We start from the raw sequence: 25,422 nt of genomic DNA, 5'->3' as shown, positions 1-25,422 counted from the left end.
GATTAAGCCATAAGAATAGTTTGATGCCGAGAATCTAAATCCATTTTCTTTCCGTAAATAATGCTAAAGATTAAATGCAGCATCTGCACTGACAGGAATGCATCTCTACAGGCGTATCAGTTATATGAATGATGCTTTAATTGACACAGTGTTTGATCATATGCTCCAAATCAGTCATCTGATTGGTTCAACATAACAACGTATCTAAATTTAGTTACAGTTGTGATTTAGATATACAATTTTCATATAAAAATAACAGTTTTGATCAAGATCTACAGTGTTCATATTAAAATAACAGTTGCGATCTAGAGCTGCAGTCTTCATAAAAGTGATGAGATTTGTGATCTAGATGTACAGTTTTCATATGAAAATACAAGTTGTGATCTAGATCTAGTTTTCATATAAGTGATAACAGTTGTGATCTGTATGTACAGTCTTCACATAAGCAATAACAGTTCTGAACTAGTTCTACAATATTCATATAACTGATAACAGTTGGGATACAGATCTAGAGTCTTCATGTAAGAGATAACGGCTGGGATCCAGATATACAGTCTTCAGATTAGTAATAACAGTTGTGATCCAGATCTACAGTCTTCAGATAAGTAATAACAGTTGTGATCCAGATCTACAGTCTTCCGATAAGCAATAACAGCTGTGATCTAGATATACAGTCTTCAGATACGTAATAATAGTTGTGATCCAGATCTACAGTCTTCAGATAAGTAATAACAGTTGTGATCCAGATCTACAGTCTTCAGATAAGTAATAACAGCTGTGATCTAGATCTACAATATTCATATGATTGAAGTAATTACTGATATTATTACTTTGTTGACAAAAAAGTTATCTATATCAACGCATCAAATGTATGGATGTAATTGTTTTGCTTCGATGGCCAAATTGGTCTTTTATTTTCGATCACTTGAATGTCTGTACAGAATTTCGTTTAAATCATTCGTTCTTTGGCGTTCGCTATGGAACTAAGTAGTGAACATTCGAAAATAGCAGCGACATTGTTGATTGATGTACTAACTCGAATATGGTTTGATATCATGAGAACAATATATTTATTGTTTCGGAAAAGGCGTGAATGCATGATTTAATGTCCAGACTACACTGACTGTCATATTTACTACTAGTCAATGAAATCATCAAATTAAAATAAAAACGTGCACAGACTAACACTGATAAAAGAAAGCAATGCGCCTGTCTATATATGAGGTTTTTCATTCAAAGAAATGGCAAATGACGATGCCTTCTATATAAGTCCCAGTATATAATAACTGATTTGTACAGTAAATCATTTTCTCAACATTTAACAATTTCATGACAATTGTTATTTTCAATTGATAGACGACAACAAATCTTGATATGCAAGCGCAGTAATATTTTAAAACATATTTACTACGATGAGTGGCGTACCTACAGTATTTGTCCAATTAAACCATTTACCACGATCAGTGGCGTACGTGCAGTATTTGTCCAAATTAAACAGGCCGAAATGTTAAGTACAATAACTCGAGACAATGCTAGGAACGTATCTGTCTTACTGTGTGGAGTCCGGTGCATACTAACTTCAACCGCGTAAAGTCATGTAGTCCAACGATAAGTTCGCATCCTACGAAAACGCTTCGTTTTCTCGGGAAAAAATCCATGTATTCTCTTCTTTTAGTGACAAAAATATCTCGATTAGAATATTTATATAGGTTGTAAAAATTCAATCTTTTTGCACATTTTAACATTACAGCATTACGGAAATGTTTATTAATGTCCCAGTCACGTTTTGGGTACGAACGACATTTATTAACTCTTTTTGCCCAATCATTATATTTTAAGTCAATGTTTTGAAAATTTCATAAGCTCTTTTGATCATTTTCAAATGATGTCGTTTTGCTGTTTCACTTTACACGCATTATTTTGGATATAAGCTCAGTACCATTTAGTAACTATCTCATGTGTCACTGTCTTGATTTTAAGTTCTTTTATTCTATGTCGGTAAATAATAACTTTCCGAACAAATTATTTTCAGTTTTACAATTACGTGGGGATGGAATCTTCTATTCGGGGTAATCCCAAGTGTCTGATTGATCACTCAAACATAGTCGGTACTTTCATAATTCTTTTTCTCATCCCTGTTTTATTATCACTCCACACCTTCCCAAACCCCGAGAATTGTATCAGGTCTACCAATCGCTTAGTAGTCATGTGGACCAGTTAGCGTAAATACTGCACGGACGTAGATGAGTCCTCGGGAAAAGATGGCGTAGCAATACTTCTCGACACCCAAAGAACCGTTTCATGTATTTCCATCCGCTTAGCTTATTTCTTTTCAATTTCGTAAATGGTTTCCCTAAAACCATTAAATGTTTATAACCCTTAATCATTAACTGAATGAAAGAACTGAACTTAATCTTTTACTTGTACAAAAAGCTTACAGCGATCACAGTTCATCCACCTTAAACTTCTGAGATAGGGTTCACTTAGAGATAGCTTGAAGGTTTGTGTCAAGTCAAGAATCGATTCTTCACGTAAATCCTTTATATTGTTCGCCACGCATTTACTCATTGTCACTAGCGAATACAGAACGTTCGATCAGTCTTACATACAATATTGTCATCTCGATTATTTTAATACATCAGGGATAATAAGGTCCACCAACAGATTTTGCTATACAAGATTGGGCATACCGTGTATTATCCCTGGAAAAAAAAAGATATGATAATATGGGATGTAGATCACCAGTTTAGAGACAGAGCGTTCCTTGCATGCAAACATCGCCAGGTTCAAGTCTCGGCATCTTAATGTATAGTTATTATGGCAGACAACGCGATTTTCTGTTTCATGAAGACTTACTTTATCTACATTGAACCAACCTAATTCTGCCTTGCATTTGAGTATTGACATTGAAAGCTAGTGATAGAGGAGGCTAAAAGAAAAGCGCACAAAAAATGCATAATATGAATAACTTTATTAGAAATGCGAATTGAATCGAAGAGTTATGCAGAGCAAGTAAATTTGGTAATTATCCATTTGGCAATGAAATAAAACAAACGAGAAACTTCAACAACGGATAATATAATCGGTGACCAGTCTGCATGAACTCATTCTTCCTCCTCTTTTCGATACTCAGTGCACAGTCTATTGTATTTTAGAAATACCTGTCAGTGAAACATGCTTTGCTGCAGTCGCACGGGAATGGATGACCAGTCTAAACCGGCATCAGATATGATCGTTTCATGATGGATCAATTTCAAGTTCTATATCTCCTCAATCTATAACAATCTGAGATCTAACGTCATATCAAACTATCGGCAGGATCTCCTTACTTGCAATCACATTTTAGGGAACATTTTAATGACCGAAAACATACAAGAACATATAAACCCTCTCAAGGTAACCATTTAGGACAAAATTAGAGCAGTAAGGCGGCCATTTTGAACTTAATCGTTTTCATTTGGAAATTAAAATTATTTGGATACAAATCTTAAATCAATCTGGTATTGATTGCATAATGACACACAGCGAATGGGTATTCCGGACAAGAATTTATGTGCAAACTGTAGAAACCACGGTAAACAATATACGGAAAATAAGTCTCTAGATTTATTAAATGGCCGAGTAGTTACGATTAACTAATATGCAGTCTCCATAACTGCGAAATTCATATTTTGAGGCATGTGATATCCACCGAGAAAAGGAATTTTTGGTTTAATAGAAAACGTTAATACGATTGTGTACATTTAATATATAGGAATACAATGTCACAAAAAGATAGAAATATATATGCCAAATGTCCCGTATTTTAAGTTACAAAAGAGCATATCAGATTGCAGCGAAGTTTCAAAATAAAATAATTTTTTTATCTGACCTTTGGTATTCTGGTGTGAAGTTTGACGGTTTTATTGCGGAACAAACTAACATCTTCTCTGATTGTATCTGACTCAAAGACCATATCAAACAAACACTTTACTACTCTTTGAGGCTAACACTCAAATAATACTCAAAGACCATATCATATGAACACTCAAAGACCTTATCACGCCAACATCTAGGCTGCCAAACGTACGTTTACAATGTTGCTGAAGTAGTCATGTAAAATCTGTACAGTTAAGCAAAATAAAAAAGTAATATAATTTAATCGTCGCAACTAAATATTGACATGATCTTGTATATTGCATTTCGTGAACGGCACTTACCAAGTATGTAAAATATTGCCTTGTTTTTATGTTATATTTCTTATTTATTCTTTCCGAAGTGGAACACGTCTCTGTAAAAAGCAAGCATACATAAAATAGTGTCGCTCTGATTAAATGAGTATGTCGGCATTTGTCTCGTTACTATAGTAACAAATTAATCGATTACCATCCAAACGATTTTGGTCGATATCCAGTTCTGTGCCATTCCCGCTGTTTTTGACTGCTGTGTTTATCTTGTCTTTTAATTTCACTGGTTTAAATATCATGTAGACAAATTAATTGATCATTAATCAATCATTAGTGGTTGGCATAATCTGATCAGTATTATCGATCAATATATTTTAACCCCCCAATCCCCCAAAAAGAATGCCTGTTGTGTCTCAGCCGTCTGATGTGCGACTGTGCTTAGTCAAACGGTGTACAGCACATAAGGTCTGCACCCAGATTAGTCAAGATGTGGACATCATGTTGACGAATTTAATTAAATTCATTTTTGAATTACAAATCAAAAGGTCAGAAACGAATCGACTATCAAACGATTAAGTATCTCGGACCATGTACCGTTAAACTCATACGTCAAATATTTATTGTCCAGATTAGCAAAAGTGAATTCATGTCAGTTAGGATGGTGGATGCAGGTTGCTTGATATGAACTGAATCGTCCATGCATTAGGTTCGTCTATCTGTATGCTAAATGTCTAGCAGTTACCTTGTATTTAATTCAACACATTTTCTTTCGTGATATCATAGAGTAAATGTTATCTTAGGTGTATAGTGCCAAAACCTTGAACCCCTACCTTAAAATAGACTGATCAACATTAGAATGTTCGGATGGCCAGACTATGAATGTCTTTTCATATAAGAAAGTTATGAATTCTAACGATTACCACTCGCTAATACAATCGGGAAATATCATCGATATATCATGATTCTCAAGAGTCCTTCAGTAACTAAAGAATTTGGTATTTTACGCAAAACTATGTTAAATGACATGTGGTAATTTCAAAGCGATGGTGGGAAGAGAAAGGCTTGTGGATAATTAGCAAATACTCTCATGGTTATTTCCCATGATGCATTATTCTCACATCTAAATTGAGCAGAGACAAATGATGTATGGAGAAATAATTTCTTTCCTTTATTTTATGTAGAATAAAAAATAAAAAATCAAGAATAGGCTGAAATATTTTGTGAAATACTGGTGCTAAGGATGAAAAGATGCTCAGAGCCCATTAATAATAAATAATAATAATAATACGCCTAATCTTTAGAAGCTCTAAGCGCTTTACAATATTAGACAACACCTATAAGATTAAAAACATATAATGATAAGATTACAAAAACAAACACCAAGAAATTAAAAAACATTAAAAAACATGCTGAGAATATTTAAAGTAGGAAACATTATCAGGTCTTTAAGTTTGTTCTTGTAGTCGAAATAAGTGAGTTTTGAGAGCCCTCTTGAATGTGATCACTGTCTTTGTGTCTAAGTTCAGTGGGCAAGTCATTCCACAATGTTAGAGCCAGGGCCGGATAAACAATATGCCGGGCCTAAGGCTAATAGGAACGAAGGGATGAAGCATGTATTACTTATTGCAAAATATGGAAAGTAAGGTCTAAGGCTATATCAAATGTAGCCTAATGGATGATCCGGCGTTGATTACTGCCTTCGATGTATTATTACTCCTGTTTGTGCCAAAGTTACAGTGGAGAATTTGAGTGGCCCACCGAGACAACTGTAAATTTCCTTGGGGCTCGATTACATTTGATTTAATTTATAGCATATTAAATTTTCTAAAATACAAGCTCTATGCCGTTTCTAGCTAATGAAAACTGAATATGGCCATGAAAGTAATTATGATAATTATGATTTTTTAAATATTTATTTGTGAGATTTTCATCAGTTCAAATTTACATAATTCATGTTTTGGTTAGTTCAGATACATGCTTATATATATATATATATATATATATATATATATATATATATATATATATATATATATATATATATATATATATATATATATATATATATATATATATATATATATATATATGGAAGCTGTCAAATAGTGGATTATAAGTAGTTGATTTTTAAGTGTGTACTAAATATTTATCCAGTGTGTGCTATATGTTATCAATCTAAATACAAATATATTCAAATCCCGAAGCGTTTCTTGTGACTGAGGTACACTTTTACCTGTTAAGCTAGATTTGCTTAATTAAGAGCTATACTTATATATATATATATATATATATATATATATATATATATATATATATATATATATATATATATATATATATATATATATATATATATATATATATATATATATATATTATTGCTGTCTAATATCTGTGAAATCTGTGATATTAGACAGTAATTACAATGTAAAGAGGCTGGCTTTATCACATGATAGAAGGGTGTAATAAGTGTTTCAGTTCGAATATTAATAGTAAAAGCTGACATATTTTATTACCCAAGTTTGTGCTTGAGAGTCCAAATAACCGAGTGTGCGTGAGTGGGGAATCTGCAATTTGCCTGTTTTTTGTTGTGGTGGTACTCCAAGTGATAGGCTAGGATGGAAATGTCAAACTCGAGATATCGTTGGGCGAGCTGGATAGATCGTAATGTGAGCTGCATAGATCGTAATGTGAGCTGGGGAGATCGTAAGATGACCTGGAATAGGCAAGCTTGAGAGATTGTAGGGTGAGCAAGGGATTTGTAAGGTGATATTAGGTGAGCTGGAAAGATCGTATGGTGAGCTGGAGAAAACGCAGGGAAAGACCCGAAAGACACTCACATATTATATATGGAATCAGGTCACAATTAGTACTTCCAGTTCAGTACCCACAAATGTAGTTCTAGTCTTTTCTTTAGAACATTTTTCCTCTCTCATTTGGTGGTGATAGAAAAGTTATATTTATGCATTTTGGTAGGGATTTAAAGGTAATTGTTTATTCTTGAGAATATGAGCTCAGGGTGTGGTTTATCGTGTGTATTTTGGTGAAAGTGCACAGTGAGTAATAAGGCCTTGGTGATTATCCGGAAGTGAAATATGTGTTATGTTTACATTCTCCTCTGTTGACAGTCTAGCCTCTCCAAAACATGCAGGTCAACCTTTGACAAGAACTTCATCGTGAAGTCATCTTTGAAGGTATCATAGATTAACATATGACTTGTAATGATTGTCACACAGTTGAAAGGTCAGTATTGAGGAACGAATGTAGAGAACATATAGTAAAATTAATTGTGATCTATGTCCTGACAGTGCAGTATTTGAGTAAAGTTTAAGTTGGTAGAAAATCTTTATTATTCATGATAGACACATGAAATTTAAATATGTTAAGTACATGGACTTTGAAAGTATAAGAATAAAATTTTTTAAAAAAATTTAATGAAATTTTTAACAAAAAATCCCCCCAAAACCACACATATAATATTTTTTTTGAAATGATATTAAATGATATCATGTATATATTCCTACACCATATACAAGCTCCAATGACATATATTTGTCAAATTTTGTCAGAGAAAATATCGTTGTAAGTCAAAATGAAACCTTCATTTAAAATACACGAAGACAAAATTCTATTTTGTATTGGTCATTCAAATTATTTATTAGGGGTCCAAGCAGTTAATTTATTTGTTTATGAAGGGGTCATTCCCTGAATAACACATATCTGCTTGTATAGTCTTCAGTAATTGTTTATAAACATAGTTATAAGGTATTTAGTGAGAGGGCAGATATGAAAATTTTATACTAGAACCTACTCAAATTATCTACTAAATCATTTTAAACTGTCTGAGAATGTAATACAGGTCAGTGGGATAAAATATGCTTTGCCCAGGTATATTTACCCATTGATGTAAGAAAACAACAAAATGATGTTAAGTTTAACACAAAATTCATTCCATTTTATTGTTCAGTTTGGTTAAGATATTGATTGGTGTAGTGCGGCATTGTGTCCTATATGACGTTATGGGAATTCTAATGATCCATCTTGCTTTATGCGCTATTAATCACTAATAATATTTGTTAACTGACACTCTAAAGATTACATAAGTAATATTGAAACAGATTATTTGAATTTAACTTTGTACAACTGATCTTAACATGGTTACATATCCCACATGAACAAATATCCATATATTTTAGAATGTTTGGGATCAAAAGTTCACATTCAGTACATCATATAGGCTGATATTGTACCTATAGTGAATCTGTAAGGCACATTTATGGCTATGTGCACTGAAAATATCCCAACATGGTATTTTCATCATGAATATGCCTATGTATGGTAACATATTTCAATTTAGTACTTTGACAGAGTGCGGTATGGTAGCATCAGCTGATATCTGATTCTATTGAATAAATGAGCTTTTTAATTGGTAACCAACACTCTTACAAATACACTATAAATGTTTAAACAGATCATTTGAGATATGTTTGCACATTTGATCTCAACAAGTACATTGTATATGTCCCACATATGTAAATTTCCACGCTTGTTTACAAGTTTTGGGGATCAGACTTTCACATTTAGTTGATGATATAGGATTTATTGGTACCTATAGTTGATCTGTGTGCCCACATTTGGCTGTATTCACTTGCAATATCCAAAATTGTTATTTCCCTCATGAATAAGATTGGGTATAGTAATATATTTTAATTTAGTACATTGTCGCTTGACATTCCTGTATACTGGTTTGTACTAATGTTCGCACCAATGAACAAACCTCACCGCCCCAACATTGCCTTAAACTTTATGATACATGGTCTACCTGATTAGTTATTTAACCTGTAAATGGCTAAACATGCTTCTAGAAACTTCATATATTTTTAGGATGAATGTATCACTTTAATACATGGCCATTGCTTCGCCTTTCTTAGTGTCACTCTGTCAAGTTTAATATTTTTCCCATTCTTGCAACCTTAATGCTATTTTGAAATCACCATATCTAACACATTTTAAATTCATTTGCCTACATCTTACTGTTTTCTAGAATAAGGGTAAACTTGTTATATCTTTTTAGGTCTAGCCTGGTATTTGGAACAAAGTGTTAGAGTTGGATCAGGTTGGAAGCTCTCTAGTAGTCCAGTGGTGACAGCAAGGTTTCCTAACGGCATGTGCATTGTACTGCCATAAGTGACCAAGATTAGTTCATATCATCACACTGATATATAGCACCTCAAAGATGTGGATTAGGTCTTCATGAGAGAGATTAGCACCATTTTTCACTAAGGTAGATTCTCCCTAGAAACTATTTTCCTATCCCATTGTCGCCTTTTGTAGTTATCGGCATTGAAATGGAATGCATTTTTGCTATAAAACATGGTAGTGATCCCATCAGAACTTTAAATCTGAGTGCGCTATTAGTTACACAAACAACTGCCTAAACACCTGACACAATAAATGTGGAACATAGCACTTGTCATTGCTTCTTTAGTGTGTACACCTATATGCATCGAGACAGGCATATTGCGGTTTGCTGCCAAAATCACCATGAGCTATGTTGCTTCACTACCCCTGGAAAAAATATTATCCGTTGTACAGACCCAAACTACCATTTGTTTTAAATACCATTCATTAGTCAACTTTACTGTCTAAAATTTGTCAAACAGAATTTGAAAACTTTTATGAAAATTTAACTTTTTAAATAAAATTTAGTTTTAAAAATATATATGTTTATTTAAATTTCCATTTAAATATAATCTATCAATATTTTTAAATTGCAACCACATTTCCAGACAGGCCTTATCTTGTTTTACAATTAGGTTTTTACTGTGTTGAAAATTTTTATAATTAAAGAAGATATAGCAAATTTAGTTTTGGTTTCCTCAAGAGCACTTGGACCAAAACTTGCACCCTGTGAAACACCAGCGATACACACTTTCTGATAGGTGTCACATATCTTGTTTGCAAGGAAATTCAAAAAGACTTCATGTATAAAGTTGAAATAGATGTGGCATGCAAATAAAAAAGCTTGACTAAAATTAGCCATAAAAAACGGGGCCTGTCATGAATCGTGTCACAATTAGTACTTCCAGTTCAGTACCCACACATGTAGTTCTAGTCTATTTTTAGAACATTGTTTTCCTCTCTCATTTTGGTGGGAATGCAAGAGTTATATTTACGCAGTTTTGGTAGGGATGTAAAGGTAATTGTTTATTCTTGAGCATATGAGCTCAGGGTGTGGTTTTCCGTGTGAATTTCGGCGATAGTGCACAGTGAGTATTAAGGCCTTGGTGATGATCCGAAAGTGAGATATGTGTTCTGTTTACATGCTGCTCTGTTGACAGTCCAGCCTCGCCAAAAATGCAGGCCAACCTTTGACAAGAACTTCACCGTGAAGTCAGCTTTGAAGGTATTTTAGATTAATATATGATTTGTATTGATTGTCACACAGTGGAATGGTCAGTATTGAGAAACAAATGTAGAGAACATATAGTAAAATTAATTGTGTTATATGTCCATATAGACAAAATCTATATCAAATAACTACTGTTTCCCGGGATGATATACTTTAATTGTCCTGTGTTTGACACCGGTTTGGGCCAGTCGTGCATGATTTCTAAACGTACTGATATAAAATAATACTGTCAGTAAATTTTAATGTTGTTCAGTGAAGGCAATTTTCTGATCTTTGTTGAAGACTTTAATTTATCGTTCTCTTTTAGAATTAATAATCATTTTCATTCCCATAAACAACTAAAACAACTAATTATCGATCACTCTCTCTCTCTGTCTCGTTCATCCAGCTCGCCATCTCCAGCGCATACTTCCCTGAGTGGCTCTCCAAGGGTTGTGTAGTTTTTCAAATTATACACAGACTGGAATATTATCATCCATTTCCTTCCCAATGTAAACAAAATCAATAATTACAAATTGTATTGATTTTTCAACGGGTCGTAGCCCAATGGCAAAGTGTTCGCCTTGCGTGTGAAAGGCCTTGGGTTTAAACCCCGGCATCTCCAGTTCTTGTATTCATAAAATTAAATATTTTGACGAATGAGAACATACATCCGTAAATAGTATTAATTATGTCAACGTCTCTCTGATATGGTGAATAACCAAAATATCACTAAAACAAAAGGTGCATCTGTTGAGTACATTGAAGATTCATTATCTTCAGACAAAACTGCGCCTCGCATCAGATGTGCAATACTTTTATCCAGATAGCAAACTTTCATAATGGATTCCTTTTGTCGTTTAACTTGGGCATTTAGGCGAAAATTTGATGCACACATGTTGACATAATTCATCACATCGTACAAATTGTGACTTTTGGCAAGTTTTTATTTAAAGCGGTCAAATGTTTTAAAACATGGGCGAAGATATGAGACTAAGCGTTCACTGGCCTTAACTAACCAGCATATCAGATATTGATCATACGGAATTTGATGCCATGAAACGGACCTCGTTGAACAAAAAAGATCAAACAAACACAGAAAACAAAAAAATTTATGAAGTCTGCTGCATACGTGTTCTTGCACAAGGGAAAATATAATGAGAGGATGTGACGATGAGAAAGAGATCGACACCAATAAAAGCATACGCGACCGACGCCAACAGAAGCATAAGTGTCTCAATCGTGACTACTACTGTTACCCTAACAACAAGAGATGACGTTCAACAATATAATGAGAGGATATGACGATGAGAAAGAGAGGGATATTTCTTCTTTATCTGGACTCATGTTAGGAGTATCTTAATCAGGCTTTAGAAATGAATAGATCCATGTCATGCTTTGTTTTGTATTTGTTGTTTCTGTACACACAGACAGGGTACAAGAGATTCAAACGTATGCCATGTTTAGGGGTTTTTATTTGAGGGGGCGGGGTAATTTTCATTATCTAAATCTGTATTACGACTGTATGATCTGAAACAATGTAAAAGAAAGAAGCACACACACACACACACTTGGAACAACAAAATTTGTATGATTTCGAAGAGTTACTATTTTATCTATGTGCATGAAAAAGGTTCTGCTATGTTATAGTCAATGATCTGTATAGTTGTGAATGCATGTGATTAGACAAATCGACTAAAAATAAATTTGTACGGTACAATTAGTTACATTACATATTAACAAATAATTCCGATAAAATGCTCACGTTTGACACAACTCATTCTCGGTACTAAAGTCTTGGCAACAAAGCTTACAAACGTGTTGCTTTTAGACCGTAAATGTACATAATGCTTACTCATACTCCACGTGTTTTCACAGGAAGTGTTGATGGTGACCGGGCGTTGACTCGAATGATAATTTGTGGATCTAGTCTTTCAGGTGAGTAATACAATGACATAACACCAAGATAAAGTCTTATCTGTCTTGCGAAGACTATTTTCTACACTACACTAATTTACTCCCCGTTGTCATCTTGGAGTCAAAGTTAAATGATACAGACAGAAAGAGTTAAATGTAGGCGTTTTTCACGACATTCTTGCAGAGACTAGATAGGAATAATTATTAGAAATAAATTTTTATCCGGGCTGAACACGGCACATCGTTGTTCAGAATTAAAACTAAACGAACGAGAAACTTAAGCAACAATTAATTTAATCGGTGTCCAGTCTACATTCAACATTTATTCGTGTGTTGTTGGCAATGAGCACTCAGTCCCCTAGTGTTTACAATGCACACAACAACAACACGTGCTATGCTGTTGTTTCATTTGAATGGATTTCTAGTTATCACTCAACACGAGCCAGACATGTTTATTTCACGATGTCAGTTTCACTCAGATATATTTAAAGAGCGGGAAGAACAATCGCTAGTAGCGATAATCTGATGTAAGCTGTTACATGTACTTGAACTATGAGAATCGAAGATCTGGCGTTAAAATCAAAACAACCCTAGTGTTTAAAGGATGTGCTTAAGTCGCAACCGCAGTATCTTAGGCATCTCCTTGATAGAGGATATGCTTCCAAATGCCTCCCCCGCAGTAGTCGTTTGGAAGGAAAAAACGGCGGAAAGAAGGTGAGGTTTTGAACTTCTTTATTATCTGGAATATCTCCTGTATTCAAATCATCCTGATAGCGCATTCTACAGCACTTTGGTTTGTGCGATGATACAGTGAATCAGTCTGCCGGAGAAACAAACTGAAAATAACATAATAAAGCATACAATGTTAGAGTTAGAAAATGATGAGTTATTACGATTACTTACTTCACTGGTTGTTTGTTTAGTTATGGACTTTATGGCTATATAGCACTGCAAAAAGGCTTTATGATAAAGATTTATGTCTCAATAAACGTTTATTACCAACGGGAGACAAAAGTATAAAAAACAACGATGAGATGGTGTGGATAATTTATGAAGGTTCCCGAAAAACAGCGAATGTTAATGGTGTGGATAAAAAGAGATTAAATAATGAAGATTAGATAATACAAGATTAATTATGGTGATTGACAGTGCATATGTTGGTTAAAAATACTCAAAGGAAATAGGATTACGCACAAGCTATGTTTTAGAACAAACGTTATCTTCCTTCAAGAAATTTAAATACAAGACACATTTTTGGTTACCGAATCAAAAACCTCCTCCATGTGTCGAACATTGTAGTAACGATCGCATGTTGATTGGAGATCGAAAGATCCGATTAAAAAATGCTTCACGTTGAAGTGTTCGTTGCAAGAAACGCACTCAGTTGGGTCTTGTCCTTTATTAAGTTGGAATGAGTTATACAAGTATGACCAATTCTAATTCTTATAATGATTACATCGTCCCTACAGATGGTTATTTGGGAAGGAGACCATCTGAGCGTTTGATCACACGGAACTTGTTATTAACAGCATAATTTCATGATGCCTGTCACATACTAAATAAAGTTTTTTGATACCGGGTTGAAAGTCAGTATATGGTATTTTAAAATCAGATGAGGGTTATTTTGGCTCTTTCATTACCTTAAATACCGACATGTTTGGGTAACCAACATTATACCGCATCGGGAGAGGTAAACAGCTCAGTATAATTGATGAGAGCATTGGTCAGTAGTGGGTTTTAGAACTTCCTGTTGTCTGGTGACTATGGAACTGATAATGAATTCGAAAAAAATGGTAGAGTTTAAAATCTGTTTATTTTCTCTATGTTGCAGGGCATGATTTATTGCCCTGATTTCGCAGATATTAAATGCACAATCTGGCAAGTGATGAGTTGAAGTGTGATTTCCACTAATGAAAGCTTCAGCTGCCTTTTCCTCATCCTTTGAGTCGCTAGTGTCAATACTTATATAATTTTTAAATATGGAGAAAATATTCTTATAAAAGTTATCAAAAACTGAAACATTTGTGTTCAATTTTGTTTTCATTCATGCTGAGTGAAAAGTACACAGGGTTGTGTTTAGAAGCCAGGGCGGTGCTGCTGAAAGAAACGACTTTTCGGATCTTTGAAAGGTCGAGTTTTGTATTGTAAAGACTGGAAGATATTCTAATGCCAAAAGTAGGGATGCTAATTCCTTTTTTTACTTGGTATAATATTTCATATCTGGTTTGGAAAACAAATGCAAAACATGATTTAAAGAACTGAATTTTAATTAGATGGAATATTTAAAAAGATATTTATGTGTTGGAGATCGCTCATTCGCTTAATAATACGGATTTCACATAGGTCTGGGTCAGACGCTCCCAAAGCCAGCCGTATTGCTTGATGGTGAATTGGATCGAGCATCTTTAAGTATCGTTTTCTGGCTGAACCATAAGGAACATACAGTCCAGTTTGGATCTAATAAAGGTTCTACATAGGTTGAGAACAACTTTTCAATCAGCACCCCAGTCAGCCATTTTGAGTAAATGAAGGACTTTCAAGCATTAAACTTTCAATTTCTTCGTTGTGGAGTGAAGGTGACTTTTCTGTTGAGTACATTGATGACATTACCTAGAAACTTTGTTACTTCAACAATCCGTATTGTTGTTCCATTCAGGGTGAGTTTGGGATCATCATACAGTCTTAGTAACCGACATAAATGCATGCATACTGTTTTTGATTTTGAGAATTTGAAAAACCATTGATAGTGTTCCGATTTTGAATCTTGTTTATATTTTGATGCAATTGTCTTTGAATTGTATTCATAATAGGCAGACGTCATCATTGTGTAATTCACATCTGGAGGCAGGCAATCTGCCTCAAGCAGAGAAATATCGTTCACGTTTGATTTTAAAAAAAATGGATCACAACGTGTCAACATATAGGAAGTCGAGTTTTCAAAATGATGTTGATTCAAGTTTATGAAAATAATTATAAATGCGCAATACATGCCCCACGTTGTCTTATTTTGGATAAAAAGAAACACACAAAATGTCTGCTTAAGTATGAAAAACAAATACTTTCCACAAATATATAGTTTCAACTCAACGACCTCTAACTGTCTAAATATTTATATCCATAAAATATAAATATGATGTAATGATTATAAGTTTAGATTAACCTGTATATTTGATAAAGCTTTGTGTTAGCCAGTTACAAGCTGCTAAGGAGGCCGAGTGTCTGAAAAATAGCTAAATGTGGGCTACGCTGAATAAGCTCTGACATCGTTGTTTTTTAAAAAACAAATTATTGTTTTATTCAAGCAACACAGCTAGCATTATTATATAACCCCCGTTAGTGTCCAAGTTATCATGTGTGTATGCGTGAGCCTTTGTGCATGCATGCTGTGCAATTTAACGTTTTCCTTGATTCATATAGAGAACTTGGTGATACTAAAATTTATTTAATCTTCAATTCAAAGGCACTCTTATTTATTTCCATGTGTATATTTTCGAATGCACGGGATATACCTACTCGCTTTGCACGTTAAAGGCCCGGGCTCAAGCCCCGTTATCTCCAGTTGTCCATTTCTTGTATATTCTTGTATAACTAATTTTTGTGTGTGAATGAGGTCCTTAAAGTTCTGATGCAGACTCTTTTCTTAGTTATTGATTTTACACGTTTTTGCAAATAATAGAATGTAGCAATGGTAAAAAATGCAAGCGCATTGTGTGGAAAGGTTTACAATGTTAGTCCCAAAGTGGCAAAACTAATAAGAATTTGGCATTCTGTAAAGATGTAAATTAAGATTCAGATTTCCTGCTATTTAATTAATTCAAGATTTGTTGAATAAGGCTCCATAATGCTATTTTTTTTTACAGTTGTTTCAACCTCATCTTTTTAAAACATCTTTAACAGCTAGCATCCGCATGACTGCACAATTATGTATGGCCTATCAAAGCTTCCATGTAATGGACATGCGCGATTTAAAATAAATAATGTGTTTCAACAATTCAATATAAATAAATGTCATGAATATTATAAATGATAACAGTTTTAGAGCACCTTTTTGTACATTATACCAGTGCAATGATATCCATTATATTTCTTTACTTAATAAATAAATTTGATATTTATTTTAAATACAAGACATTTTATATGCTACATAGATTGGTATGACCAACTTAATGCTATACTGATTTTATTTGCACGTGCACTACTCATCTGAAGAAACTGAAAATGTAATCAATGTCAACTAAGAAAGAAACTTTGCTACTGGAAGTAAAATATAAATTTTGCATAATTCCGTGTCATCCAATATGGCTGTATAAGCTTGACAGCTTTTCAAGGAATAGGGATGATGTCCATTGTCGTTGAGACCTTGTTTGTCCTCACTCTCCATTTTTCTTTGAATGTCAAAATGTTGTTCTTTATCTGAATGCAGAACTTTCATGTACTATATTGTGTTGAAGCTGTTACAATAACCAGTCAACACTTTCACAACAATATGATTACCTACTGAAAAACTAAACGATTTGTTAACTTTTTTATTCTTACATTTGGATCTAAGGTTCGGGCATTAGTCGAAGGAAAGAACGATTTTAAACTGTTGCAGTACGCATGGAGGGAAGTCTTTGAAGTCATATCTGGGTCGCTTTCACAAACGAAATTTGAGCAAAATACCTACAATTGGTAGATGAGTTTTCTTCCTCTTTTTTCACAATGCAGGCTGGTGTGTCGGAAACGATCGAGAAAGGCAATAATTTAACTAAGTCCCCAGTGGATGACATATCGTAGACACGACTTTATTATGTAGGTGATTCTGATCTAATTCATTTGGGTTCGAAATATTCTTATTGCGGTTGAGAAACCTCTCCAAGGAAAATGTTTTGTGTACTTTAAGTTTCAACAGTAGTCATCTAAAATCCTTAATAGACTTTGGATCTTCCCTGTTGTAAGTCAAGAAACCTGAACTCGCAATCACAATACGTTAAAAGTATCTGCTTATGTCACTTCATTACATTATAGGCACGGTTTCTATTTAAATATTGTAAACTTTAATTTACGGCCGTAATCCCTTTAGCAAACATGCAGTCAGTACTGTATTTGTAAGACATTCTTTTCAGGAGAAGGCTCTCTTCATAGTTTAATTGTGGTTTTATGATGGAGAAAGTAAATTAGTGATCAGATTGTGCTAATTTGTTTACGAGGGTAGTAGAGAGAATCATGAAAACATTAGCTTTGTCTGGTTTGCCTTTCAACACAAAAAGGTTATTTAGTGCAATTGCTAGTGAATAAAGTGCTATGCGCAACATTAAGTCAACGTAGCCGACCAGAGAGAGAGAGAGAGAGAGAGAGAGAAAGAGAAAGAGAGAGAGAGAGAGAGAGATAGAGAGAAAGAAAGAAAGAGGACAAGTGCGAATTCTATTCTGTAGCCCATCACGTTGAATTAGTTTAGAGAATATGGATCAAACAGTCAACATTTACATCATTTTTCATAATAATACCACCCGAACCCGAACCCTTTTTATCGCTAGTCCAGCAAGTCAACCGCTAAAACAACTAAACATCAAAAGTGAAAAGAAGCTCGATAATTGATAAAAGGAACGTAGTTAATAGCCAATGGAGAAAGTAGGGAAATCTAAGAGATGGTGTGGCAGTTAGTAAGTTTGCCGTAAGATAAATATAATTCGCCATGTGCAATTTAGTGATATATACAAAAGCTAAATAATATAAAAAAATATATTTTTTAGAATGGTCATCAGCAAATGATGTGTATTCTCTTTACGATGAACATTATTTTTTCCCGCTAAAAATAACGCTGGGCTGTGATCATATTTACTGCGTGAAGTAGTGATTTTAGTAATATAATGTATACTTTTTTCAATTCAACAGTTCATCGTATGGCAAATAAGAAGACAATGAAAGGACTAGAAGAGACTGTTATTAGTAAAATTATTTAGCCATTTATTTCATTGACAGGTAACATAAAATGTAGTGGCTGGGGAATTTTCAATGAACAATTCGTTAGGTAATCAAATATCGAAATCTCGAGAATAAACTAAATTATTCCTGTTCTACACACTTGCAGGTTTCATCTGCAAGGAGATATGAAAAGACATTTGATGACAGCTGCCCCTGGGTTAAATAGTAAAGAAGATGTTGATGTCTGAACACAGTTATTAAAAAGAAAATGGCCCGAGTCTTGCTTTTTAATCAAAAGTGTGTAATATATCTCTGGCAGAAGTGTATGCGTTTGCGCCTTTGCAATGATGTATTTTATGTATGATTCATGCGTTAATTGTCATTGTTGATGTATCCGTGTCCTTGAGTTTGGACAAAGTTAATGTTGCACGGATGTTTGTGTTCTTGTGTCAATACTTATAGAATTTGTATGGTTTGTTTTTCACATGCCGATCAAAGAGATAAGTATGTGTAGGTATGTGGACAGGAAACTGAAGTCGATGTAATTATTTGAGCAGAGAAGATAAAAGAGATTTCTTGAGAGGATTGTTTACCCTATATTTCAAGAAACGTCTGAAGAATATAAGGTTTAGAAGGATTGTCTATTACGACTACTGAAAAACACGCGTTCTCTTGTTACGAATACTTCAAGCGAAATAACGAGCAATAAAAAAGTACTTTAACTATGTTCAAGTTTCTTACAGCTGAATCAGGTCGTTATTATGCTTCACTTACCAACGCTGCTGACGCAAAATTAATTTCTTTGTCCTCCATTGTGCAACCAATTAATTAGTTTTTAAAAACTGTACAGATATCATAGATTTATAGCTGGTTTAGAAGGTTCGTCATGAATGACAGTATAGACAGAATGGTCTGCGTTGAAACCATAATTATTTATGGATTACAATTTTATGTGCTCATTGTTGGTATATCATATTGGTCTGGTATTCGTAATGTATATATAATATTTTTGCAATGCTGTTTCGCGATTTCAAATCAACAAATCACATTAGACGTTTGCTACTTTGTCATTTGTTCTAAAAAATCATAAGTTGTCTCCTTTCGACGCCAAGAACAACCTGTCCTCTCGGTTTAGTCTAATAAAGTTTGGTTTCAAAACTGGTCCGATCTACATCAGGGTCTCTTTGGGCCGCTGAACTTGCGCCTGTCCGCTAAGATCAACAGGCATTTTGTATACGTTAAGCAGAGTTAAAAAGTTCTTCTGGTGTTGGTAAACGCTTGCCTGTCGACATGTCGTACGATGTGCTTGGGTTTGCAGTGGTGGTGGAAATATATTTATTGATGTGTCTTGTCTGCGTAGATAATCAAAAACTTCACGTGGCTGTGCAAATCAATGTACAAAAGATGTTGAGGTGTCACCACGTATACGACCTAATGTTGTCCAACTGCTACTGTCGAAAACAAGATGATGTTGCTCATTTCCCACGTGATGGGAATCATCGTCTGAGAGCATTTGGTTCTGAGATCATCCTGCTTGAATACGCATCGAACGCGCATCATTAGTTGTTTCATCGCATCTGAATCGATATTCAGTCGCTTTTGTGGTCATCAACGGTGAGACCATAACCGAAGATTTCTGGGTAGTCAAACACCACTTCAGCTCGGATACTCCAAGACCTTTCCATTTCGTATAGGCCCCCTAGAGACTCCTCCTCCAATCGCCTATTTATCAGAGCCATACTGGAAACGGTTTTAATAGCTTCTAGCACAACCGTTTGGCAACAGCGGCAGACAAAGCCCCCAACAGCACATGGATCTCATTGAGGAATGGAAATATCCCGCCGCTCTTAGATATTATCTATTATAAAACACCTTTTCATGAGTTGGCTCTGGTGTATTCTCCACTCAGTAAAATCCCCGTCCATAAGTCTAATCTGGTTCCCATTGTTTGGAAAAACTCGACCAGACAGCATTGAGAACTGTCGTTGATACTTTTACATACAGCGACCAGACAGCATTGAGAGCTGTCGTTGATACCTTTACATACAGCGACCAGACAGCATTGAGAGCTGTCGTTGATACCTTTACATACAGCGACCAGACAGCATTGAGAGCTGTCGTTGATACCTTTACATACAGGTGCGCACATTGTTGCCGTGAACGGAAGTGCAACCAGGACCTTTTGTTGTCGGGTAACTAATAGCCATAGTCGATCTCGAAATGATCAAAAGCAACTGCAGTTGAGGATGTTTAAAATAATCCACAGCAATTATTTCAGTGCTGTCGAAAGGTTGATGTTGCATATTGTTTAACATTTTTGGTGTAGCATGCTTGACCACACCAGCGAACATCTTTAACACGAATTGTACAATCTTCAGATGATACCACTGAGGCAATTTCTGTAATTTATCGCTCAAACTAGTTTTCTCGAGTGGATGACACGGTTCTCATGATTGTCATTAATAAATGAAATGTTGAGTCGATCTGTAATGTAAGCTGTATCGTCATGGTCTAACGCGTGCTCGTCCAGGTTCATGAGGAGCAAACGAAGATGTACCAACCGATGTTTGATATATGAATACTACATGGCGTAGCGGGGCTAATTTACAGTATATTACAGTGGATGGGGTAAGGATGCGGATTCCTGGAAAGCCAAAATAATATGTATCATTGTGGCGCTCGCGTCGCGAGGCTGTAACTGTCGCTGATAGGTTAGATTAACACGAATTCCGAGGTAATCTTGACAATCTTTTAGCGGATTGGGAGCTTGTGTTCTTGTTTGCAGATCTAAGAATCACGCTAGGTTAACAATGTGATTCTCACTTGAATCTCTTTATTGACTAATTTAATATCCGACACCAACGTGAAACATCCATTATTTCTCCAGGTGGAGCCATCGTCCGACGAGAACACGAGGGAGGTATGGGCGAGGTGATCCCCGAACGGCTGCGATCGGATAATATACCAACTGCAATAAACGTGCAACGATGATAGTGCGATCGCGAGTGAGCGACATTCCCTGGGGGAAAAACAATGGGAATTCTCTTTTCGTTTACGATATTCTGATCTCTGAACTGATGATTGGGATTGTATTTGTAACGACACGCTGCATCATATTCATGTAAAATACATATCTTTCCTCATATTTCATTGTTGACGTTTTACATTTCATTAAATAGACGTGAATTTATTGATGACGTCTGGTGCGTTGTTACTGGCGGGAACCGATCCCACGAACCATTTCTAACCAATAAATAACTTCAACGAACTCGTGCTTGTCTCAAGACACATATTTGGACCATACAAGTACAAGCCCTGCAGGCCAACGTGCCCATGAGAACTGAAGGTTCTAATGGAAGCTTTGCTTCCACCATGACCTTGTCCACATTTTGATGGTTCATGGTGGAGATCCTCTTGTGTGGATTGCTATTATTCCTCAAGTGGCTGACCATAATCTTCTTGTGATACAGGCTCCTCAGGTTCCTAGGTGTGTACGGCGAAAATTAGCTAGGTGTTTTTCTGCATCTAAGTAAACGTGCTCATGAAACCCCATCCATATAAACTCTCATCAGATGCTCTTGAAGTGTCAGTCATCTCGCGAATTACCCATTGGGGCTATACATCTTGTTGACGGTTCAGGTCCTTTTTCTAGCGTATTTGTTATATGTTGATGGGTACTGCAGCCTCAAACTTTGAGGCATTTTTACACACGTGCTTCCTCGTTAGGTAGTTTAATTTTTAATGCCAAAGCTGATTTGTACCCTGGTGTTTGTTCTTGAGAAATATTCCCCATTCCCTGTCTGGCGTCTTTGTCGAGTTGACTGGTGAGTTTTGTGACATTCTCGCGCATGTAATCGATGTCGCGTCTGGTTTAATTTAGGCTTTCTGTAAATCTCATTATTCTCAATTATAAATGTTCAACGGTCACCAACGTTTCTTTCGGGGGCATTCTTGATTCACTTGAGGTGTTGCCTGTCTTGACACTCACATCAGGGTCGTAATCTGTTCCCATCATTTTGGCGGTGCTTTTTCGCGACTTTTGCACCTCTTCTGCGATTTCCGCACGTGCTAGATGAACAGTGCACACGTTTAATGGAAGCCCACTCTGATATCTTCATGTGTGGATTGTCGAAATGCAAGCATATCTTTAATACGTCGATATATGTAATAATAGCTGTGATCTAGCTATATAGTCTCCATATAAGTAATGACAGCCGTGATCTAATTTATAGTCCTCATAAGATATAATTAATAACAGCTGTGATCTAGATCTACAGTCGCCATATGATTGAAGTAATTACTGCTGTGATTACTTTGTGGACAAAAACTTTATCGATATCAACGCATGTAATGTATGGATGTAATTGTTTTAGATCGATGGCCAATGAAATTAGTCACGGAACTTAACTCTTATTCAGTGCTATTTTTTATTTTTGATGACTTAGTTGGTTGATGCATGAACAGCGTAGTAGCATTCAAAAAGAGCATCCGTGTCGATTGAAGTACTAACTGGAATATGTTTTGTTATCATAAAAAACATCAATTGTAAATATGCTTTCTTGTTTTAGAAAAGGCGTGAATGCACGATTTAATGTTCTAACTACACTGGCTGTCATATTATCTACGTTTTAATGAAATTATCAATACGAAAGAAACTTACGCAGACGAATACTGATAAGCGGAAGCAATGCGCCATATATATATATATATATATATATATATATATATATATATATATATATATATATATATATATATATATATATATATATATATATATATATATATATTGGCAGATGACCATGCAAGCTATATAAGTCACAATAATTAATAACTGATTTGCAAAACAAATCATTTTCATAACATTTTACAATTTCATGAAAATGATTATTTTCAATCGATAAGCAAAGCCAAATTTTTATAGTTAAGCGAACAAGTATATTTTATACATATTTACTTACCACGGTGAGCGTACGTACATTATTTTTCCAAATTAAACAGGCCAAAATGTACAATACAGCCGAGACAATGCCAGAGAGTGTATCTGACTTATTGTGTGAAATCAGGTGCATACTAACTTCAACCCGGTGAAGTCATTTAGTAAAACGGTACGTTCGGATACTGAAGAGACGTTCCGTTCCCTCGGGTAAAAATAAATTCTTTTTCCTTTTGTGACAAAGTTGTCTTGATTAGAATATTTATATAGTTAGTGAAAATTCAATATTTGTTTGCAGATTTAATCATTACAACATTAAGGAAATCTTTACTGATTCCCGTCACTTTTTGGGTACGGACAACTTTTGAAACCTCCTTTAGCCCAACCATTATATTTTAAATCAGTATTTCGAAAATTCTTAAACTGTTTTCATCATTTTCAAATGATGTGGTTTTACTCTTTCATTTTAAACGTGTTCATTTTACACGTGTTCATTTTGCACATAAGCTCAGTACCCTTGAGCAAATATCTAATTTGTCACTGTATCGATTTTATGTTCACGCTTAACCAATTTACTCCTGCATTGCATTTGGGTATTGACATTAGAAGTTATGGACAGATGAAGCAAAAGGAAAAGCGCCTAAACAAATACATAATATGAATAACTTGATTAAATATACGAAGTCGGGGTAAGGAAATTAAACACTTATTCAGTTGGCAATGAAATATAACGAACGAGAAATTTTATAAATGTGTAATATAATCGGTGACCAGCCGCTATGCACTCATTCTTCCTATATTTTCGATAATCATCACACATTCTATTTTATTTTGGAAATGCGTGTCAGTGATACATGCTTTGCTGTCGTATGTGAATGGATGACCAGTCTAAATGGGCATCATACATGACTGTTTAGTGATGGATACATTTCAAGCTGCCATATCTCCTCAATCTATGACGTCATATCAAGCTGTCTGCAGGATCAGCTTAACCAAAACATATTGAGGAGTATTTCCATGACCGGAAACATTGTATAACGTATAAACGTTCTCTAGGCATCCATGTAGAACAATTAGCGCAGGAAGGCGACCATTCTGAACTTCATCGTTATCATTTGGAAATTTAAATTATTTGGATACAAACCTTAAATCAATTTTATTTTTATTGCATAATGGCACGCAGTGAATGAGTATTCCGGCAAAGAATTTATGGGAAAACTAGAGAAACAACGATAAACATTAAACGAAAGATTAGTTTCTAGATTTTCTCAAATGGCCGAGTAGTTCCGATTATCCAATTTGCTGTCTCCATAACTGCGAAATTAATATCTCGGGCCATGTGATGTCCACCGAGAAAAGGAGTATTTGGTTTAATTGAAAGTGTTAATACGGATCTAAACATTTAATATAGTAATACAATTTCACAAAAAGATAGAAATATATATGCCTGAGGTCCCGTATTTTAAGTTACAAAAGAGCATATCAGATTGTAGTGAAGTTTCAAAGTAATGGTTTCTAAGCTTTGGTATTCTGGTATGAAGTTTGACCTTTTTTATTGCGGAACAAACTAAAATCTTCTCTGATTGTATCTGACTCAACTGTCATATCAAAACAAACACCTAACGACTATTTGAGACTAACTCTCAAAGAATACTCAAAAATCATATCACATGAACACTCAAAGGCCATATCAAGCCAATATCTAGGCTGCCATAAGTACATTTTCAAAGTTGATGAAGTAGTCCTGTGAAATCTGCGACCTTACGCAAAAAAAATAAAAACTAGCAATATAATTTAATATTCGCAACTAAATATTGATATGATCTTGTAATGCATTTCGTGAACGGCACTCATCAAGTATGTAAAATATTGCCATGTTTTTATTTTATATTTCTTATTTATTCTTTCTGAAGTGGAAAACGTCTCTGTAAAATTCAAGCATACACGAAAAAGCTTCGCTCTGATTTACTGAGTAGATCAACATTTATCTCGTTCACTGAAGTAACTAACTAATCAATTATACTCTTAACGATGTTGGTCGATATCCAGTTCCGTGCCATTCTCACTGTTTCTGACTGATGTGTTTATGTTGTTTTGTTTTAAAGATC

At 34.8% G+C, this 25,422-nt stretch overlaps 1 long non-coding RNA gene across 2 annotated transcripts; it reads left to right on the top strand.

The window, feature by feature from the left end:
* The first annotated feature begins 10,384 nt into the window (after nucleotides 1-10,384).
* LOC149799917 (uncharacterized) lies at nucleotides 10,385-18,654 on the top strand. 2 transcript variants are annotated; one of them, XR_016420928.1, is made up of 4 exons: nucleotides 10,385-10,572; nucleotides 12,436-12,495; nucleotides 14,818-15,131; nucleotides 18,545-18,648. It is a non-coding gene; the product is annotated as an uncharacterized LOC149799917 (long non-coding RNA). The 2 variants fall into 2 exon arrangements; XR_016420929.1 differs by lacking the exon at nucleotides 14,818-15,131 and having other exon boundaries at nucleotides 18,545-18,654.
* Nucleotides 18,655-25,422: the final 6,768 nt, after the last annotated feature.

The sequence above is a fragment of the Sinohyriopsis cumingii genome, chromosome 5 (genome assembly GCF_028554795.1).
Source record: "Sinohyriopsis cumingii isolate HCF-2022 chromosome 5, ASM2855479v2, whole genome shotgun sequence".
Taxonomy (NCBI): Eukaryota; Metazoa; Mollusca; class Bivalvia; order Unionida; family Unionidae; genus Sinohyriopsis; species Sinohyriopsis cumingii.
This window is presented reverse-complemented; position numbering and strand designations above follow the sequence as displayed.